Raw genomic sequence first — 18,698 nt, 5'->3', positions numbered from 1 at the left:
AAATGAAAATTTATCCCTCAAATCGGCTGTAATTGGGAACAATATAAGTGAATATGACCTCACCCAGCAACAGAGGGAGGGCCAACCTAGCAGTATTCAATCTACCAATGATAATGTCATTGCCCATCATACCTTAGTGTCCTGGAATGTTGCAGGGTTGAAAAATAAGATACCATCACAGGACTGGCTAACTTTCCTGGATTCAAAGGATATAATCCTTCTCCAGGAGACTTGGCAGTTAGACCCAGATCCAATTCAAGGATATTTACATTTTTTCATTCCAGCCACTTCGAGTTTAAGGGGAAGGGCTAAAGGTGGCCTGGTGACATGGGTTAAACAGAACAACGATCATTCAGTTCTCCAAATAGGCACCAATAGTCCCGACATATTGTTGGTTAAGTTACAGCGACCATCCAGTAAGGATCTTTTCATTTTTAACATCTATTCAAGGGGACTACCAGGTGGTAAACCTACTGAGGCGGTTGACCAGTTGGATTCCCTATTGAAACAACATTGTCTAAATGCTGACATTATCATTGGTGGCGATTTTAATTGTTGTTTTGAACCGCTAGATAATCAGGATGTAGACCTCATGACTGAAGAGGACTACATCTGGGAAATCCCTCAGCTCTCCTTGATGCCCATTAAAAAATGGTCTGAGGCTGCTTTACAGTTAAAAGTCTTATATGTCGAGTTTGGGTTGCGGGCCACTAATGGAAGAACAGGGTCAGACAAACAGGGCGCCCCCACCTTCTCTAATGGAACCACATATAGTCTTATTGATTACATTTTGACTAACAAAGAGAATTGGGCTAATGTTGTTGACATGTGGATTGAGTCAAGGGCGGAAAGTGACCATGACCCACTAATTTTAACTTTTAAACTGTTTGATCTGGTGACAAAAGACGAACAGAGGGAAAATGTCCAAATAGATCTTTCAAATGATCACAGACACATTAGATGGTCAACTTGTGCAGCCAACGAGGAAAGCATAATAGCTATGAGGGATTTAACAACCAAGGCCATCAGAGAAGTTCCGGGTATAACCGTTAAGGATACTCCGATATCTGAAATCAGTAGGATCCATGATGAATTTTTTAATAAATTAAAACCGTTTCTTGTTAAACCAATTAAGAAGAAGCAGCGTAGGCCAACAAGGAAGGAGGATCAGTGGTATGATAAACCCTGCAGGGCTGCCTATAGGGCCCTGTCAGACGCTGTAAAAACTAAAGATAAAAACAAGATAAGGGATGCCCGAGTTATGTATAAAAAAGTGCAAATTAGTGCAAAAAGGGATTGGGAGGAAGGCTACTGGAGGGATCTCCTCGTAGCTAGTAGGGAAAGATCTATGACGCCCTTTTGGAACATTGTTAAATGGGGAAGGGGCGCCATAAGAGGAGAACCCATGAAATATGTGTCACCAGAAGCATGGGTATCCCATTATGCTACTCAGTTTGCTGTTGAGGATGGAGGTGAAGAGGAGTGTGTGGCCCTAGTAGATACCTCAACGAGCCACTTACTCTTCTCCAAAGATGATGTCTTAAAAACTCTGAACAACATACCCAAAGCCAGGGCTCCGGGCCTAGACTTTGTCCCTGCAGACTTGTTTATGCATGACAAGGACCTATGGGCCACCTATATTCAGCTGCTAGCCAATGCCATTGCAAAGGGCTCGCCTATCCCTGAGACCTGGAAAGGAGCCGAGATCATCCCCATCTATAAAAAGGGGGCATGCTCGGATCCAGGTAATTATAGGCCCATTAGCCTGATCGCATGTATACAGAAAGTATTGGCAAGATTATTATTACAGCGAATACATGGGTGGATAGACGACCAGGATATATTGTCACCCCTGCAGGCTGGCTTTCGCAGCCATACTAGTACCATCGACCAAGTTTTTAGATTTGTTTTATTATATTGGCACGTAGTCTTACTAGGGGGGGGGGGTGCTTTTTGCGGCTTTTGTTGATTTAAAATCAGCTTTTGATTTAGTTCCCCGCCACAAGTTGTGGAATATCCTACAAGACCAGGGTATCCCAAAAGAAATTCTGTCCTTATTGATCAGAATGCATGAAAATAACTTTGCACAAGTACGGTGGAATCAGCAGGGCAGTGCCACTGAGAAATTCCCCATTGCGAGGGGAGTACGCCAAGGATGCGTACTTGCCCCAACGCTTTTCTCGCTATACATCACCAGGGTGATCAGGTACTTCGAACATCAGCCCACAGATGCCCCAAAGTTGGCAGGAAGACTGATCCCCCTGTTGATGTTTGCGGATGATACCCTGCTGATATCAAAGACCCAGCAGGGACTCCAGAGGGCCATCGGGGTTTTTAAATCGTTCTGCACAGACCATGGTCTTGTTATTAATACAAGTAAAACAAAATTTATGGTTATGCACAAACGGAGACACATTAGAGGTAGAGTTACCATGGACAGGGTCCAGCTTGAACAGACCCAGGTCTTCAAGTACCTCGGAATTAATTTGTCCTACAATCTAGACTGGAAACAGCACACTAATGAGCTAGCCACAAAACATGCTCAATTGACAGGAGCTCTCACTAAGGAGCTTTTTTCATCTCATACTAAACCAATTAGACCTGTCCTAAAAATCTAAAACGCTAAGGTTGGAGCAGCAGTTCTTTATGGAGCTGAACTCTGGGGGCCCAGTAACCTTACTAAGTTGACGGTAGCACAGAATAAATTTCTCCGCAACATTACTGGATTACCTATGTCAACCCCATTGATACCTTTAAATTATGATTTGGGATTTTATAGCTTTACGGACATGGCCAGGTATAGAACAGTGGCCTACTGGAGAAGGTTATGGGTAACCCCAGAACTCTCCCAGTATGCCCAAGGCTTCTTAGAGGTGAGAACCCTGGATACTGGTTGTAAGATAGTCTGGATGAGAGAGGTTAAACTCTTATACAGGGCACTGGGTTTATCTCAATTGTGGGATGATCCCCTAAATAATGCATTTCCACCCAAAAAGACACTCCGAGAACTTTATTGGAGCATGCTAGAGATTAAGTGTTTTAGGAATCATATTGATCGTTCCTTTACTTACGATTACCTAGAGCTTAAGCATACACCGGCCCTAGAATCCTATTGGGACTGGATTACGGTCCCAGGGGACCGGAAGAGGTACCATCAGCTGAGGGTGGGGACACTACCTTTAAATGCCCTAACAGCTAAATGGAATAAGGTACAAACCTCAAGGTGCCCCTTTTGTCCGGATCATAATGAAAACATTGGACATGTGCTGTTTGCCTGTCCTGAATATAGAATGCCTAGACGTTCATGGCTAAAACCAATTTGCATCCAGTTAGGTTTAAGAACAGCAAACAAGGCTGTTAGGATTTTAAGAACTGATACCTCTCAGCCCGTTGTTATAGCCATGGCAAAATTTCTCCACTGGATGTCGATAATTCGCCCACGCAAAATGAGTCTGGAGTAACTGTAGGATTGCTATTGTCTGCTGTTATTGACTGCTGCTATTTGAATTGGCACTCTGTATTAATAAGTGATTAACTACGTACACTGTATAAGCAATTGTTATTTTTGTATTTTGGTACTAATGAATTTAGCTTTTATAACTCTTTTTTAAAAAAAATTGTTTTTTAACAGATATTTTAAGAATATGTAAAAATGTAAATAGGATGAGATAGGGAGACTTTTAATCTTCCTTTTTTATTGTAATAAATCATTGTGGATCCTGTACCTCTGTGGGGTTGGGGGGAGGGGGTGGGACTAAAAACAACAAATGTTTTTCTTTGTAAAATGTCTTTTATGATTGAAATATATCGAATAAAGACTAATTAAAGTGAAGTGAATAAAAGGAGATCACTTTTCCAGTATCTTGAGTGGCAATGTGAATTTTTGGGGAGACACGACATTTATGATATTTGCATTGACATTTTTGATATTCACATTCATTATTGCGTATAGTACTAAAAATGTTTGGCATTCGATTTTGGACACAACTTTCCATTAACTAGTAATTTACTGTAGCATTTGAATACAGAGCCATTTTCGGTTTTCAGAGTTAGCGTGTGATTGAAGATGATTTATCTCTAGTAGGCTTTTTTGTCTGCGCATTTGAAATTGACTGGTGCCAGCTCATGAGATCCTGACGTGACAGCTGGCATCTAGCCGTCCAGCTTCCAGACTGCATGCACATGAGGCTAGTGTTAAGTGAGGAATGTGACTTCAAGGCTGGTGCGTGCGAGATGTGCTTTGCATACCAGTACATGTGCCTAAAGTTGAGGCTTCCACATGAGTGAGCACATTAACCCCTCCCCTGCTGGTGACGGAACCGCTCCGTCTCCAGCCACGGTCGCGCTGTGTTGATGACGGAGCGGTTCCGTCACGGCCCGGTCGGCAAGCCTGCGCGGCTCGGATTCCATTGAGCGGGCGGGGCCGTGACGGAACCGCTCCGTCTTGAGCACAGCGCAACCACGCTCATGCTGGTGACGGAACCGCTCCGTCACCAGCATGAGCGTGCCGCGCGGCCCCCCGCCCCCTTAGCGCTGCGGCGGAATAGCCGCTGCAGATAAGGGGTTAAAGAGCAGTTTCAAGCGGACTTGCCGAAGGGAGCTTACTTTGAAAGGGTCGAGGTCATTAAGGCTGGTGCTGGAGCAGCATTCTCAATATGGGCATACGTCGTGTGGGAGGAACCCAATAATACTTGTTTGAAGGGTGAGGGTTGCCATATAGAGGGTGGCCATTATAAATTGGGAAACTTGGACATTGATTATTAAAACATAAGGCGACCTATCTTTTGGTGTGAATGATCTGTTTGTTTCTACTAGTCAGTTATAAGGCTTACTGTGAGGCAGTTGCCACAGGGAATGCTGAGATTTGGTGTCTTTGAGGGAAAATTCAATTCTGTCAATAGAAATTAACAGGTGATGGAGCATTTTGAGTGGGTTTTGAGGAAATTAGTTAGATTTCAATTGGTTGTAATTTAAGAAGGAATATGGAGTCTGAAAAGACTTCAGCGATGAATATTGATGACAAGCTACAGGAGTGTGTTTCTAAGGCAGTTTCTACTTTGGCTGCACAATTGGGCAAAAAATCGGGTGATTGGATGGAAAGATGAAAGGAGAAATGTGGTGTAAAAATATTGAAAGATGAAAATTTTTGGTCTGTGGAGGAGACAACTGTTAAAGCTGGAGGGTCAAATGGAGGTCGTAAAGTGAATAAAAAAAGAACAGATTTCCAAAAAGAAAAAGGGTTCAAGACAAAAGGACAGTACAGTCCAAAGGAGAAACAAAGGGCTACACTTTTTGAAGTTGAGTAGACAGGCTATAAAAGCCGGAAAGAAGGATCACACAGCGCTGACCTGTGATGAGTCTTTCAGTAGCAGAGACATAGTGATTTCATGTTCATCTGATTTGGGAGATTCTGATGAGAAAGACGTAGGAGGAAAGAGAGTTTAGAGAGGGAGTGAGAATAAAGATATGGTTAATCAGGTGAAGGATCCCTTGGTAGATTTTATGTTCAACCCACATTCTATCTAGCACTCTCTTTCACCTTAGTGGGTTGTGGCACGGTATGTGGCGATATATGTGGAGTATTGGATTAGGCGGGAAATGACTAAAGAGGTGAGTACAAAACTTTAGTATGAGTGTTCAAAGCCATCATTGGCTAATAAAGTGGCTTTCACACCAGAGTTAGATTTTAGGATGCAGACATTCCTGAATATGTCAGGAAGAGAACCTAAAAGGGGTCTCCATAAAGGTTTAAAAGGATGTCAGGATAGTTTCTGAGATGTCTTTGACAAAGGTTTTCGACATGTGCAAGGAGGCATATTTGTGGGAGACTGCTGTGGATGTTTTAGAGCTGCAGCAATGGATGCAGCAAGCTGTGTTCTGGGAAACACAAATGCAGCTTTGTGAGCAGAGTGCAGGAAAAGTCACCTTATGAAAATAGATCCAAAGTTGGCTGAGCCCGCTAGTAAACAGTTGGCTCAGGAGGTAAAGGGTCTGTTGTTTGGAGACAAGTTCGTAAAGGAGATGACAAGCAATGCCGGGGCATTTAATTTGATTCAAAAAGTGTACAAGAATATAAGGATGGTTTTCGGTGGGGCCGGGCAAATGTGTGATAGATTCCTTGGCCATGGATTTGGGATCACACAGACATCTTTTATGTGTGGATTTAGGCCCTTTGGTTAGCAAGTGTCTGGCTTTTTCCCACAGGGGCAAAGGGGAAGATGAAGAACCAGAGGAGACTGGAGGACAAGGAGTCAACAAGGTATGTGATGTAAGAGATCCTTTGTGTATCCCTGTGAAGTTGTGTGACAGACACACTCAATTTTTTATACAACTGGAAAGTGAATACAGCAGATCTGTGGGTGTTGCAAACAGTTCAGGGGTACTGGATAGATTTTGTGGAAGTACCAGTGAAGAGGAGTTGGCCAAGGCCACTTATTTTCTCAAGGAGGGAATAAGAATGGTGGAACAGGAGGTTCAACACCTAGAGAAGAAGGGAGGAATAAAAAAAAAAAATAGGAAATAAGAATCTGGGGTTTGTAAGCAATATATTTTGCAGTGTAAAAAAAGGACAAAGAATGAGGCTTGTAATACATTCTAAGGAGCTGAATGGAAGGGTTCAATGAAATAATTTCAACATGGAAGGAATTCATATGCTGAGAGATTTTTTAAGAAAGGGAGACTGTTTGACACAACTGGATTTCAAGGATGCTTATTCGACGGTTCTGGTTTTGCGAGGAACAGAGAGATTTTCGCAGGTTCTTGTGACAAGGAGTAATGTTGAGGTTCAAAAGCCTACCATTTGGATTGACGTCAGGTCACTGGTGTTTTACAAAGGTAAGGAGGCCAGTTGTGACTTGGTTGAGGACAAAGGGCATAAGATTAATTGTGTATTTAGGTGACATTTTGATAATGGCAGAGAGCAGAGGAGCACACGTAGTTGGTGGTGCGAGTGTTAGAGGATCTTGGTTTTGAAGTGAACATGAAAAAGTCAGTTCTGGAATCAGTTCATGAGATGGTGTTTTTAGGATTTCAGATTTGGACGTTGGAATGTATGTTGAGGTTACCCATGGAAAAGGTGAAAAAAGGCAACAGGGAGACAAAAAGGATGCTAGAAAGTGATTCTGTGACGTTATGTCAGATAGCGAGGATGCTGGGGTTGCTATAAACAGGACAAAAGGGGGTGGTGATGGACGGAGCATCTGAATCAATCAAACACTCACACCCAGTCAAAAGATCTGGGTTTAATCCATCACCGTTCTTTAGCCCACTCTGCCACCCCAGTTCAGACATGGCTATATGCAAATCAGTCTGACCCTGTGCCTCATGGGAACAGTCCAGCCCGAACTGCCAAGCCATGTCTTCCCTGGACCGGAAACAAGCTTCCGAGGACCGGTTTCTGGCATTCCAGCCGTCTTCAGCCCGGCTTGCTTGAATCCAGTGGCAAAGTGAGCAAGGGACTCACTTCTGAGCATACCCTGCCACACTTATGGCGGACAAAAGCAGGACAAAAGGGGGTGGTGATGGACAGAGCATCTGAATCAATCAAACACTCACACCCAGTCAAAAGATCTGGGTTTAATCCATCACCGTTCTTTTGCCCACTCTGCCACCCCAGTTCAGACATGGCTATATGCAAATCAGTCTGACCCTGTGCCTCATGGGAACAGCCCAGCCCGAACTGCCAAGCCATGTCTTCCCTGGACCGGAAACAAGCTTCCGAGGACCGGTTTCTGGCATTCCAGCCGTCTTCAGCCCACTTGCTTGAATCCAGTGGCAAAGCGAGCAAGGGACTCACGTCTGAGCATACCCTGCCACACATATGGCGGCCAAAAGCAGGACAAAAGGGGTTGGTGATGGACGGAGCATCTGAATCAATCAAACACTCACACCCAGTCAAAAGATCTGGGTTTAATCCATCACCGTTCTTTAGCCCACTCTGCCACCCCAGTTCAGACATGGCTATATGCAAATCACTCTGACCCTGTGCCTCATGGGAACAGTCCAGCCCGAACTGCCAAGCCATGTCTTCCCTGGACCGGAAACAAGCTTCCGAGGACCGGTTTCTGGCATTCCAGCCATCTTCAGCCCACTTGCTTGAATCCAGTGGCAACGTGAGCAAGGGACCCACGTCTGAGCATACCCTGCCACACTTATGGCGGCCAAAAGCAGGACAAAAGGGGGTGGTGATGGACGGAGCAACTGAATCAATCAAACACTCACACCCAGTCAAAAGATCTGGGTTTAATCCATCACTGTCTTTAGCCCACTCTGCCACCCCAGTTCAGACATGGCTATATGCACATCAGTCTGACCCTGTGCCTCATGGAAACAGTCCAGCCCGAACTGCCAAGCCATGTCTTCCCTGGACCGGAAACAAGCTTCCGAGGACGGGTTTCTGGCATTCCAGCCGTCTTCAGCCCGGCTTGCTTGAATCCAGTGGCAAAGTGAGCAACGGACTCGTGTCTGAGCATACGCTGCCACACTTATGGCGGCCAAAAGCAGGACAAAAGGGGGTGGTGATGGACGGAGCATCTGAATGAATCAAACACTCACCCAGTCAAAAGATCTGGGTTTAATCCATCACCAATCTTTAGCCCACTCTGCCACCCCAGTTCAGACATGGCTATATGCAAATCAGTCTGACCCTGTGCCTCATGGGAACAGTGCAGCCCGAACTGCCAAGCCATGTCTTCCCTGGACCGGAAACAAGCTTCCGAGGACCGGTTTCTGGCATTCCAGCCGTCTTCAGCCCGGCTTGCTTGAATCCAGTGGCAAAGTGAGCAAGGGACTCACGTCTGAGCATACCCTGCCACACTTATGGCGGGCAAAAGCATGACAAAAGGGGGTGGTGATGGACGGAGCATCTGAATCAATCAAACACTCACACCCAGTCAAAAGATCTGGGTTTAATCCATCACCGTTCTTTAGGCCACTCTGCCACCCCAGTTCAGACATGGCTATATGCAAATCAGTCTGACCCTGTGCCTCATGGGAACAGTCCAGATCAAACTGCCAAGCCATTTCTTCCCTGGACCAGAAACAAGCTTCCGAGGACCGGTTTCTGGCATTCCAGCCGTCTTCAGCCCGGCTTGCTTGAATCCAGTGGCAAAGTGAGCAAGGGACCCACGTCTGAGCATACCCTGCCACACTTATGGCGGCCAAAAGCAGGACAAAAGGGGGTGGTGATGGACTGAGCAACTGAATCAATCAAACACTCACACCCAGTCAAACGATCTGGGTTTAATCCATCACCGTTCTTTAGGCCACTCTGCCACCCCAGTTCAGACATGGCTATATGCAAATAAGTCTGACCCTGTGCCTCATGGGAACAGTCCAGCCCGAACTGCCAAGCCATGTCTTCCCTGGACCGGAAACAAGCTTCCGAGGACCGGTTTCTGGCATTCCAGCCGTCTTCAGCCCGGCTTGCTTGAATCCAGTGGCAAAGTGAGCAAGGGACTCACGTCTGAGCATACCCTGCCACACTTATGGGGCCAAAAGCAGGACAAAAGGGGGTGGTGATGGACGGAGCATCTGAATCAATCAAACACTCACACCCAGTCAAAAAATCTGGGTTTAATCCATCACCGTTCTTTAGCCCACTCTGCCACCCCAGTTCAGACATGGCTATATGCAAATCAGTCTGACCCTGCGCCTCATGGGAACAGTCCAGCCCGAACTGACAAGTCATGTCTTCCCTGGACCGGAAACAAGCTTCCGAGGACCGGTTTCTGGCATTCCAGCTGTCTTCAGCCCGGCTTGCTTGAATCCAGTGGCAAAGTGAGCAAGGGACTCATGTCTGAGCCTACCATGCCACACTTATGGCGGACAAAAGGAGGACAAAAGGGGGTGGTGATGGACGGAGCATCTGAATCAATCAAACACTCACACCCAGTCAAAAGATCTGGGTTTAATCCATCACCGTTCTTTAGCCCACTCTGCCACCCCAGTTCAGACATGGCTATATGCAAATCAGTCTGACCCTGTGCCTCATGGGAACAGTCCAGTCCGAACTGCCAAGCCATGTCTTCCCTAGACCTGAAACAAGCTTCTGAGGACCGGTTTCTGGCATTCCAGCCGTCTTCAGCCCGGCTTGCTTGAATCCAGTGGCAAAGTGAGCAAGAAACTCACGTCTGAGCATACCTTGCCACACTTATGGCGGCCAAAAGCAGGACAAAAGGGGGTGGTGATGGACGGAGCATCTGAATCAATCAAACACTCACACCCAGTCAAAAGATCTGGGTTTAATCCATCACCGTTCTTTAGCCCACTCTGCCACCCCAGTTCAGACATGGCTATATGCAAATCAGTCTGACCCTGTGCCTCATGGGAACAGTCCAGCCCGAACTGCCAAGCCATGTCTTCCCTGGACCTGGGCTAAAGAACGGCGATGGATTAAACCCAGATCATTTGACTGGGTGTGAGTGTTTGATTGATTCAGATGCTCCGTCCATCACCACCCCCTTTTGTACTGCTTTTGGCGCCATAAGTGTGGCAGGGTATGCTCAGACGTGAGTCCCTTGCTCACTTTGCCACTGGATTCAAGCAAGCCGGGCTGAAGACGGCTGGAATGCCAGAAACCGGTCCTCGGAAGCTTGTTTCCAGTCCAGGGAAGACATGGCTTGACAGTTCGGGCTGGACTGTTCCCATGAGGCACAGGGTCAGACTGATTTGCACATAGCCATGTCTGAACTGGGGTGGCAGAGTGGGCTAAAGAACCGTGATGGATTAAACCCAGATCTTTTGACTGGGTGTGAGTGTTTGATTGATTCAGATGCTCCGTCTATCACCACCCCCTTTTGTACTGGGGTTGCTATAAACGTCAATTCCGGTGGTATTTCCGGCCTGTTGCATTATTGAGCTCTGCATAGGTTGACGGACAGAATTCTTCATAAAGGAGGTATTCCCAAAAGTTACCAGTAGATACAGAGACAACAGGAGAGTTGGAATGGTGATTAGGAATTTTGGAAGCTTGGAATGAAAGGGTCAATTTTTGGCGACATTCCCGATTTGGTAATAGAATCATACGCCAGTCTACAATGGTGGGGAGCGAGGTGCGGTTCCCTGAAAACAGGGAGCAAGTGGACAATGCAAGAGAAGGAGATGCATATCAACTATCTGAAGTTGGTGGCGGGATCTTTTGTTTTTAAGAGTTTTGTCAAAAGCCAGGTGAAGTGTTGTGTTTTAATAAAGATGGACAATGTTTCTGCCGTGAGGTATGTCACCAAGGTGGGAGGACCACGTTCAAAAGATTTAATGGATTTAGCTAAGGAGTTTTGGCATTTTTGTTTAAGCAAGGAGTTCATGATTCAGACTCAGCATATACCGGGATTGACCAACACAGTAGCATATTGGAATTCCAGAAGTTTGAAAGATTTCAGCAATTGGATGTTGAACAGAGAGGTGTTCAGAGCAGTGAGCAACATGTGGGGACCGTTTATGGTAGATTTGTTTGCGAACAAGGTGAATGCACTGGTGAACAGGTTTTACAGTTGGAGACCGGAGGCAGAGGCAGTGGACGCATTTCTGCAAAATTAGGAAGGTGCCCGCAGTTATTCATTTCTCCCTTTTGCTTTGATTCAGAGATTAACATTGAAGGTGAAGAGAGAGTATTCAGAGGTAGTGCTGACAGCTCTCTTTTGGCCATCCCAAATATGGCATCCGGATGTCATGGAATTGTTAATTAAGGATCCAGTTATTCTGTTGGAAATTATGGAATTGTTAGTGAATGCAATGGGGGAGAAGCATGAGTTAGTGCTACAAGGACAGTTGGACTGACGGGATGGAAATTCTGGAAGGGGTCAGGCTTATCGCTAGAGGCTTCTAAACTCATCAAGGAGTTCTGGGCTACTGGTACATCTAAGGCATACAGATTGGCATGGAAGAGATGGGTTTGTTGGTGTGTGGCATGGAATTTGGATCCCAAATCAGTTCCTTGGTAGAGGTTGTTATTTATTTGGCTGCGGCTTTTTCGAAAGAGAACTCATACAGTATGTTGAATGTCAGTATAGCGGCAATTTCTGCTGGTCATAATTTTGAGAATAGTTTACCTTTCGGACAGCATGATGTGGTGAAATGGTTACTAAGAAGTGTTAGGTTGAACATTCCTCCGAGGTCAAGATATTCATCTTTGTGGGATGTTGATTTGGTCTTGAAGGAATTAAACAGTTTGACAGAAAATGATTGTTTGGACTTGAGGAGTTTGGCAATTAAGTTAGTAATGCTTCTTTCTTTAATATCTTTTTGATGAGTGTTGGATGTTAAGGTCTGAGAGGTAACATCACAATGTTATTTACTGGAGGGGGTTTGTTTCAATATCAGGAGAAGGACTAAAACTATGTCTCAAACAATATTTTATCCAGTTTTAGATGGGTGAAGGAAGTTATGTGTGGTTAGGTATTTGTGTGAGAAGAACAGAAGGATTTAGATATTCAGGAAAGACTCAATTGTTGATTTTGTTCAAGTTTCCCTATAAATCAATCTCTATCCCAACGTTGGCTAGAGGGGTGGAAGAAGTTACTAAGAAGTCAGGGGTAGATGTAACAAGATTTGACGCACATTCAGCGTGGGGGGCTATGGCTACCAAGGTCTTGGGGACTGATGGAGCTTTGATTAGTATTTTAGCAGCAGCGGATTGGTCTTCAGGTTCGATATGATATTTAAGGCATTACATTTTAAATCGATAGAGTGTGCTATGAGAAGTAATATGACAAGCCTTTAAACATGCATAATATTGGCCTCTGTAAATTGCCATGAAATTAAGATTTTCCACAGCAGGGATGGGTAGAAAATCATGATTTTATTAAAGACACTGTGGCTAATATTATCCCTCCCTGTTTTGTACCCATCCTATAAGTGTTCTTTTATTTTCTAAGAGGTAGTGCCTACAGAAAGGAGATGAGAGGAGTAATTGGATTGATTCATGTGAGAGAGTGCAAAATTGCGTTAAAAATTGTAGGGGTGCACTATATTCATGAGTAATTAGCACCCGCATATATAGAGGATTATAACCATGTTTAAATGTGACGCAGAGCTATGGAATCATGTGCCTGAAATTACATAGCCATAACGTATATTACCTTGAAAATACTAATGCCATGTTAGCCTAGAAATGTTGTTTGCATTGAAATATTAATTCAATTAAAGGGTATTCGAATAGTCATTGATGTATTTAAATGCATGTTTAGAAATTTACCATTGTATTCACAAAGACGACATAGAAGGGTTAAGTTAGAAAATGTATTCTTTACTACAATAATGAAGGCCTAATGAACAGGAAAATGTTTGCCAATGCTAGAATGTGACATCCCGAAACGTGCAGAGGCCCAGGTGGGGAGAAAGGCCGTGTAGGCCGAACTAAGAATGTTTCACATTACATTAAATCATGAAAATGTCTTTCCTAGAAGGTTGCTTCAGAAAATTAATTGCAAGTAGCATGGAACTGTGAATCGATTTATGTGCGTTCCTTTGCAGGTGCAAGGTTAACTAGAGATAGTAGAGAAGGGCCCATTGTATATGAGCGTTAGGATAGTAGTCCCAGACATGGAGGAGTGGCTGCGGAATTTAGGGAAGCAACTTCAAGAGGAGAAGACTCTGGGACCCAAGGACGTTTTTCAACAAACAAAGATGAAGATGTCGTAATGGAGTTTCTTTGAAAATTAATACTTCTGAGAGGGGTGTACTTTAGGGCGTGTCGTCCATATTGTGGGGTTTGTATTAGGGACAGCACCCTGGTAGGAGAGCAGAGCAGATGCGCACGAGGGCGAAGAAAGATGCTGGGTAGGCAGAGAGCTTTGGTATGCGAAATGGGGTCTTAGGCTGAGTCTGAATCAAGTGAGGGTACTTCTTCGGAAGTCACCTCGGCTGACACCTTTGTTAGGAGGGAACTTTGCTAAGTCGGGATGTCATTTAGTATAGTATAGGGACAGATTAATCTGGATGTATTTCTCCTTTTCTTCGATGTCTACTAAGACTCAAATTATAGCAATTCTTGCTAGTCTCGTGGTCTTGGAATTGATACTAGTATTATTTCTTAGTCGATTGAGACTTTTCTGTAGGATCATGTTTGTATTAGTGCCTGTTTATCTTTTGAACTTGTTACTGAGGTGTTTATATACACAACTGCTTTTGGCTTTATAATAAATCTTTAAACTTGACTTTTTGTCAGTGGTTCTTTGGGGAAACGGATGGGGAAAGCTCAACTTGACATTATGATGTTATTGACAGATTGCCTTCTACACTCTACGACAGGTAAAAAGGTCTAGTCGACCTGCGGTGGGATTCTAGAATTCTGATTCTGATTCTAGAGTGAAAATCCCACCTTTCCAGTTGGTTGCAGAGTAGGATGTTTTATCTTCTGGAGTGATGGTAATCTAGAGTAGGTTAAGATTTCCCCAAGGCCCATAGAGATCTGGAGATGTGCGTCCGCAGAACCTCGGACGGAGGATGGCGTTCCATGGAAAATGACAGAGAGTGACGGTGCGGCAGAAAGCAGCAGGTCGTAAGAGTGTGAGTATAAAAAGGGTCATGCGTGCTAGATTGCGGTGTGTATTATGTTGTTGAATTGTATTGTCTAGCGGAGTTGAGTGCCTGTAGTGTGAAAGGAGAACAGGTTGTGAGCGTGCGCAACCGGTGAAAATCTTAAGCTCAAGGAGAGTTTAAGTGGTTCTGGTGTACCGAACACCTACAGTAATTGTCGACTATTGAAAGGGGATCATGAGGTACCCTTGATCGCCCGCAGGACCGAGATAGGGGGAATGAATGTGTGAATGCGTAGGTAACGGACGCTGGTCGGAAGTTGCCGTGTGTATGAAACCTATCAGAGAGGCGATCGTTTGGTCGTTAAGCGGACAGACATTTGCCAGTCGGTGACAATTACAGGCAGACTGTGGACGTACAGTCAGAGAAGTGGTTGCTTGGTCGGAAGTGATCATTTCCAAGTGTATGATTGGGATCATGCATGACCGAGAGACGAGCGGAGAAAAGAGGGGAACTGCTGCAAAAGTGGAGGCGAGTGACGTCAAAAAGAGCCGCGCTGGGATAGGACGTTTAGTGTGGAGCCGGGCTGGGATAGGACGGTTAGAGTGAAGCCGCGCTGGGATTGGTGGATTGTCATTGTGAAGTAAAACGAGCGTGGTAAACAAGGAATTGTTGTGGGTTTCATCATGAAATGTCTAAAAGGATTGCGAAGTTGCTTTTCGGGAGAAAAGAGACTTGAACCTCGGGGTGGGGAAGAGGCTCCACCCGAGGATATGCCAGCTCATTACATGGCTACGAATGTTGGGTTACATACTATATTGTGGCTTGAGAACTGGTGTAAGATGACTGACGGGAATGAGGAATTGACTTTTCCTAGGTACGGGACATTCAGATTAGAGGTGTTGTACCAGCTAAAAGCGATTATGTCTTCTTTGCGACCTTTGCCTAGGCCAACACAGTTCGAAGCATTGAATGCATGGATCAGGGCAGCCCACGAGAAGAACAGGGATAGGAGACAGGAAAGAGTGAACAGATCAGTCAGGGCGGTACAGGACGCGAGGTGGGATGCACTGGCCAAGAGGTGGAGAGTGCAGACCATAGAGGGAGACAGGTTGTACCCACTGTTGGTCAATGAAAGGGAGGCGCAGAAAAAGAGTACAGAGGAGGATGACAGCGAAACGGACGACAGTTTGATAGAGAGACTGCTGTCGGAGAGACCACCTCCATATAATCCAGAAGTAGAAGGGAGGTCACCACCACCAACAGGGAGAGAGACATCGGTAGTGGACTGTGGAGTCCTAAGAGAGAGCGACTTGGGCCCAGAAGGGGACAGGTCGGGCTCGGTAGAAGGTGAAGGGGTACCTCAACGGACCCCAGAAGCGAGAGTAGTGGGAAGATTAACTGTACAGCAGGTACATTGTGAAGAGGGAGTCAGTTCCCAGAGGTACTAGATGCTCTTACAGTATCCGTCATCATAGGTCATATAGTATCAGTGTACAACCCAGAACAGACCCAAAACGAGAGTCTGCCACAAATGGGCAGGGAAAGAAATACCAGCGAAGGTAGGAGTAACGTGGCGGACGAGTGGAACCCATGGTCCAGACCTATAGAGAGGAGCACCCCTTTGGCAGCATCGGCAGATTCTTCTAGGGAACAGGGGGGTTTAAGAGGACCGATGGATCTGAGAGGACCACGGCCCGGTCGATTAGAGAATTGAGGCCAGATTTGAGAACTTGGGAGACAGTCGCGGATACCCAGAGCGACAGGTCAAGAGACGATTGTAGACATTGGAGTTCAGAGAATAGGGAGGTATCCCATTGCAGGTCTAATGGAAGCCGACAGGAAGGGGACCGTGGGAGTGAGGAAAATAGGGGTACGTTCACCCATGGAACTGCAGAGAGAAGACAAGATTGGGACTGCAAAAGATGGGAGCGAGGAAGTGTTCCCCATAACACCCCTGAGGAAGACAGAAGAGTGAGTCAGGAATGTAAAGGGAAAGACTCTAGCGAAACCTCTAGTCAAGGCAAATTGAGAGCGGTGATAAAGGCAAGGAGAATAGATGTGCTAAGACTTAAGGCAGAGGTGGAGGAGATAGTGGAAGGCACAATACCCCTAGAGAGAATGGAACTGTACGAACCAGATGAACTGTTGTTTGTAGCGAAAGATGTAACTCGCAGAGCTAGGACAGCTCACGAGAAGCTAACGGAAATAGCGAACAAATATTCAGTGGATCTGACCAGGATGAAGGCCTTGCAGGGTGGCCATAGGCTGCAGTACTCAGATCAAGATCTAGACGAAAAAAGAGTGATCGGATTAAAAACCCACATCAGAGAATTAATAGTGGGAATCCGAACATGGGTTCAACTGGATAAATGGGAGGAAAGGTGGTCAAAAAAGAAGAGTATTAGGCGGAGCACTATAGAGTCATCTCCAGGAGCGGGGCTGATGCATGCAGAAGCATATCCCTTGAGGGAGGTAGCTCACGGAGGATATGTGCATGTACCCTGGAGCAGGGGAGATTTGGCTGCTTTTACGAACACATTTCCAAAATTGAGAGAGAGCCCAGTAGAATGGTACAAGCAGGTAGAGAGGTTTGTTAAGATTTTAAAGGTACTGAGGGTTGATTTGAACACATTGTTTGACATTGTGGTTCCAGGAGATCTGTGGGTAGCATGTAAGATCAGTGTTGAATGGCCCACGGAGGAGCCAGAACGAGATGCACTCACAAATGGACCTTCACCAAGAGTAATGATAAAGTACGAGCAAGTGATTACGTAGTTAAAAACAAAGGTGCCACCCCAAGACATAGATTGGGTGAAAATAGATAGAACTAGACAAGAACCGAAGGAGACAGTCCATGAGTACTATGAAAGATTATTGCAGATATTCAAGCAGTGCAGTGGTCTGGATGTGATGGATCCAAAGGACATGGGACAGTTTGTGTCCAAGTTTGTTTTGGGACTGAGACCTGAGATCTGTCTCATGATACAACAACATTTGATTTGTTGGCAGAACAAACCTCTAGACGAGATCCTGAGGTATGCAAGGTACTGCAGTGATGAGATAGACTCTAAAACAAAGAAGCTCAAGGATAAGCTGATGCTAGTCCAGATGCAACCGGGAGGACAGGGTCAGTCTGGAAGTGGAACATTGGGGAGAAGACTGAGCGGTCAGAAAAGGGACAGCGAGGATGGTCCAAGGCCAAGGGTAGACCTGGCGACTCTGAAAAAGACAACTAGGTGTCATCAGTGTCACGAGATCGGGCATTGGAGGCGCGAGTGTCCTCATAACCCGGAAAATCAGGTACAGGAAGAGGAAGAGGAGAGTCAGGCCCCTCAAGTACCAAGAACAACTGTGGTAAAGCTCAAGGCGGCAAAAGGGGGGACTTCCGCTCCTAGAGCCCCTGTTCCCCAGCCACCGAAAATTGCGGCAGGGAACAGGACTTACCAGTAGATGCCTCTCCTGGTAGACGGAGACGAATACTATCACTTTGACCCAGTGACAGGACGGTGCCTGAATGAAGAGGAAGAGTGCACCTTAGGAGCAGCATTAGAGATAGATCAGAGAGGATCCTTTGTAGAAGCTGATGTAGCCGGACACCCCACCACCTTTCTGGTGGATACGGGTGCGACTCGTTCTACTGTACGGTCCGCAGTGGTTCCTAACTTGCCTCTTTCCAGACAAACTATCCAATTTGTGGGAGTCGCAAATAGGAAGATGACGAATCCATTGACTGAGCCAGTCTCAGTAAGAATAGGAAACTTCAGGGACAACCATCTAGTCTAGTCTAGTCTAGTCTGGAAATTTGTATTGCGCAAAACATATCACGTCCCGTGAGGGAGTCTCATGGCGCATGCGGACAACCCCGGAGTAAAAAGGAGAGAAATCTTGCGAAAAAGGCGGAGACCTAGCTGAAGAGCCATGTTTTCAACAGTCTTCGGAAACTCATGTGCTCGGTCGTTGCACGAATATTCAGAGGAAGTTTGTTCCATAGGAGAGGTGCCATATGTGAGAAAGCACGTCCCCCATTCTTGACTGTTTGTATTCTAGATGGCGTAAGTTGGAACTTATAGCTAGATCTCAGTTCTCGTCCGGGCTGGTACCAAGTCAGTTTTTGGTTCCAGTATTTGGGTCCAGTGCCATGCATATGTTTGTGGACCAGACACATGGTTTTAAAAATAACTCTCTTTTTTATGGGTAGCCAGTGTAAATTTTTCAGGCTA

Source organism: Lissotriton vulgaris, chromosome 6, assembly GCF_964263255.1.
Source record: "Lissotriton vulgaris chromosome 6, aLisVul1.2, whole genome shotgun sequence".
NCBI lineage: Eukaryota > Metazoa > Chordata > Amphibia > Caudata > Salamandridae > Lissotriton > Lissotriton vulgaris.
Note: the sequence above shows the minus strand (reverse complement) of the source record.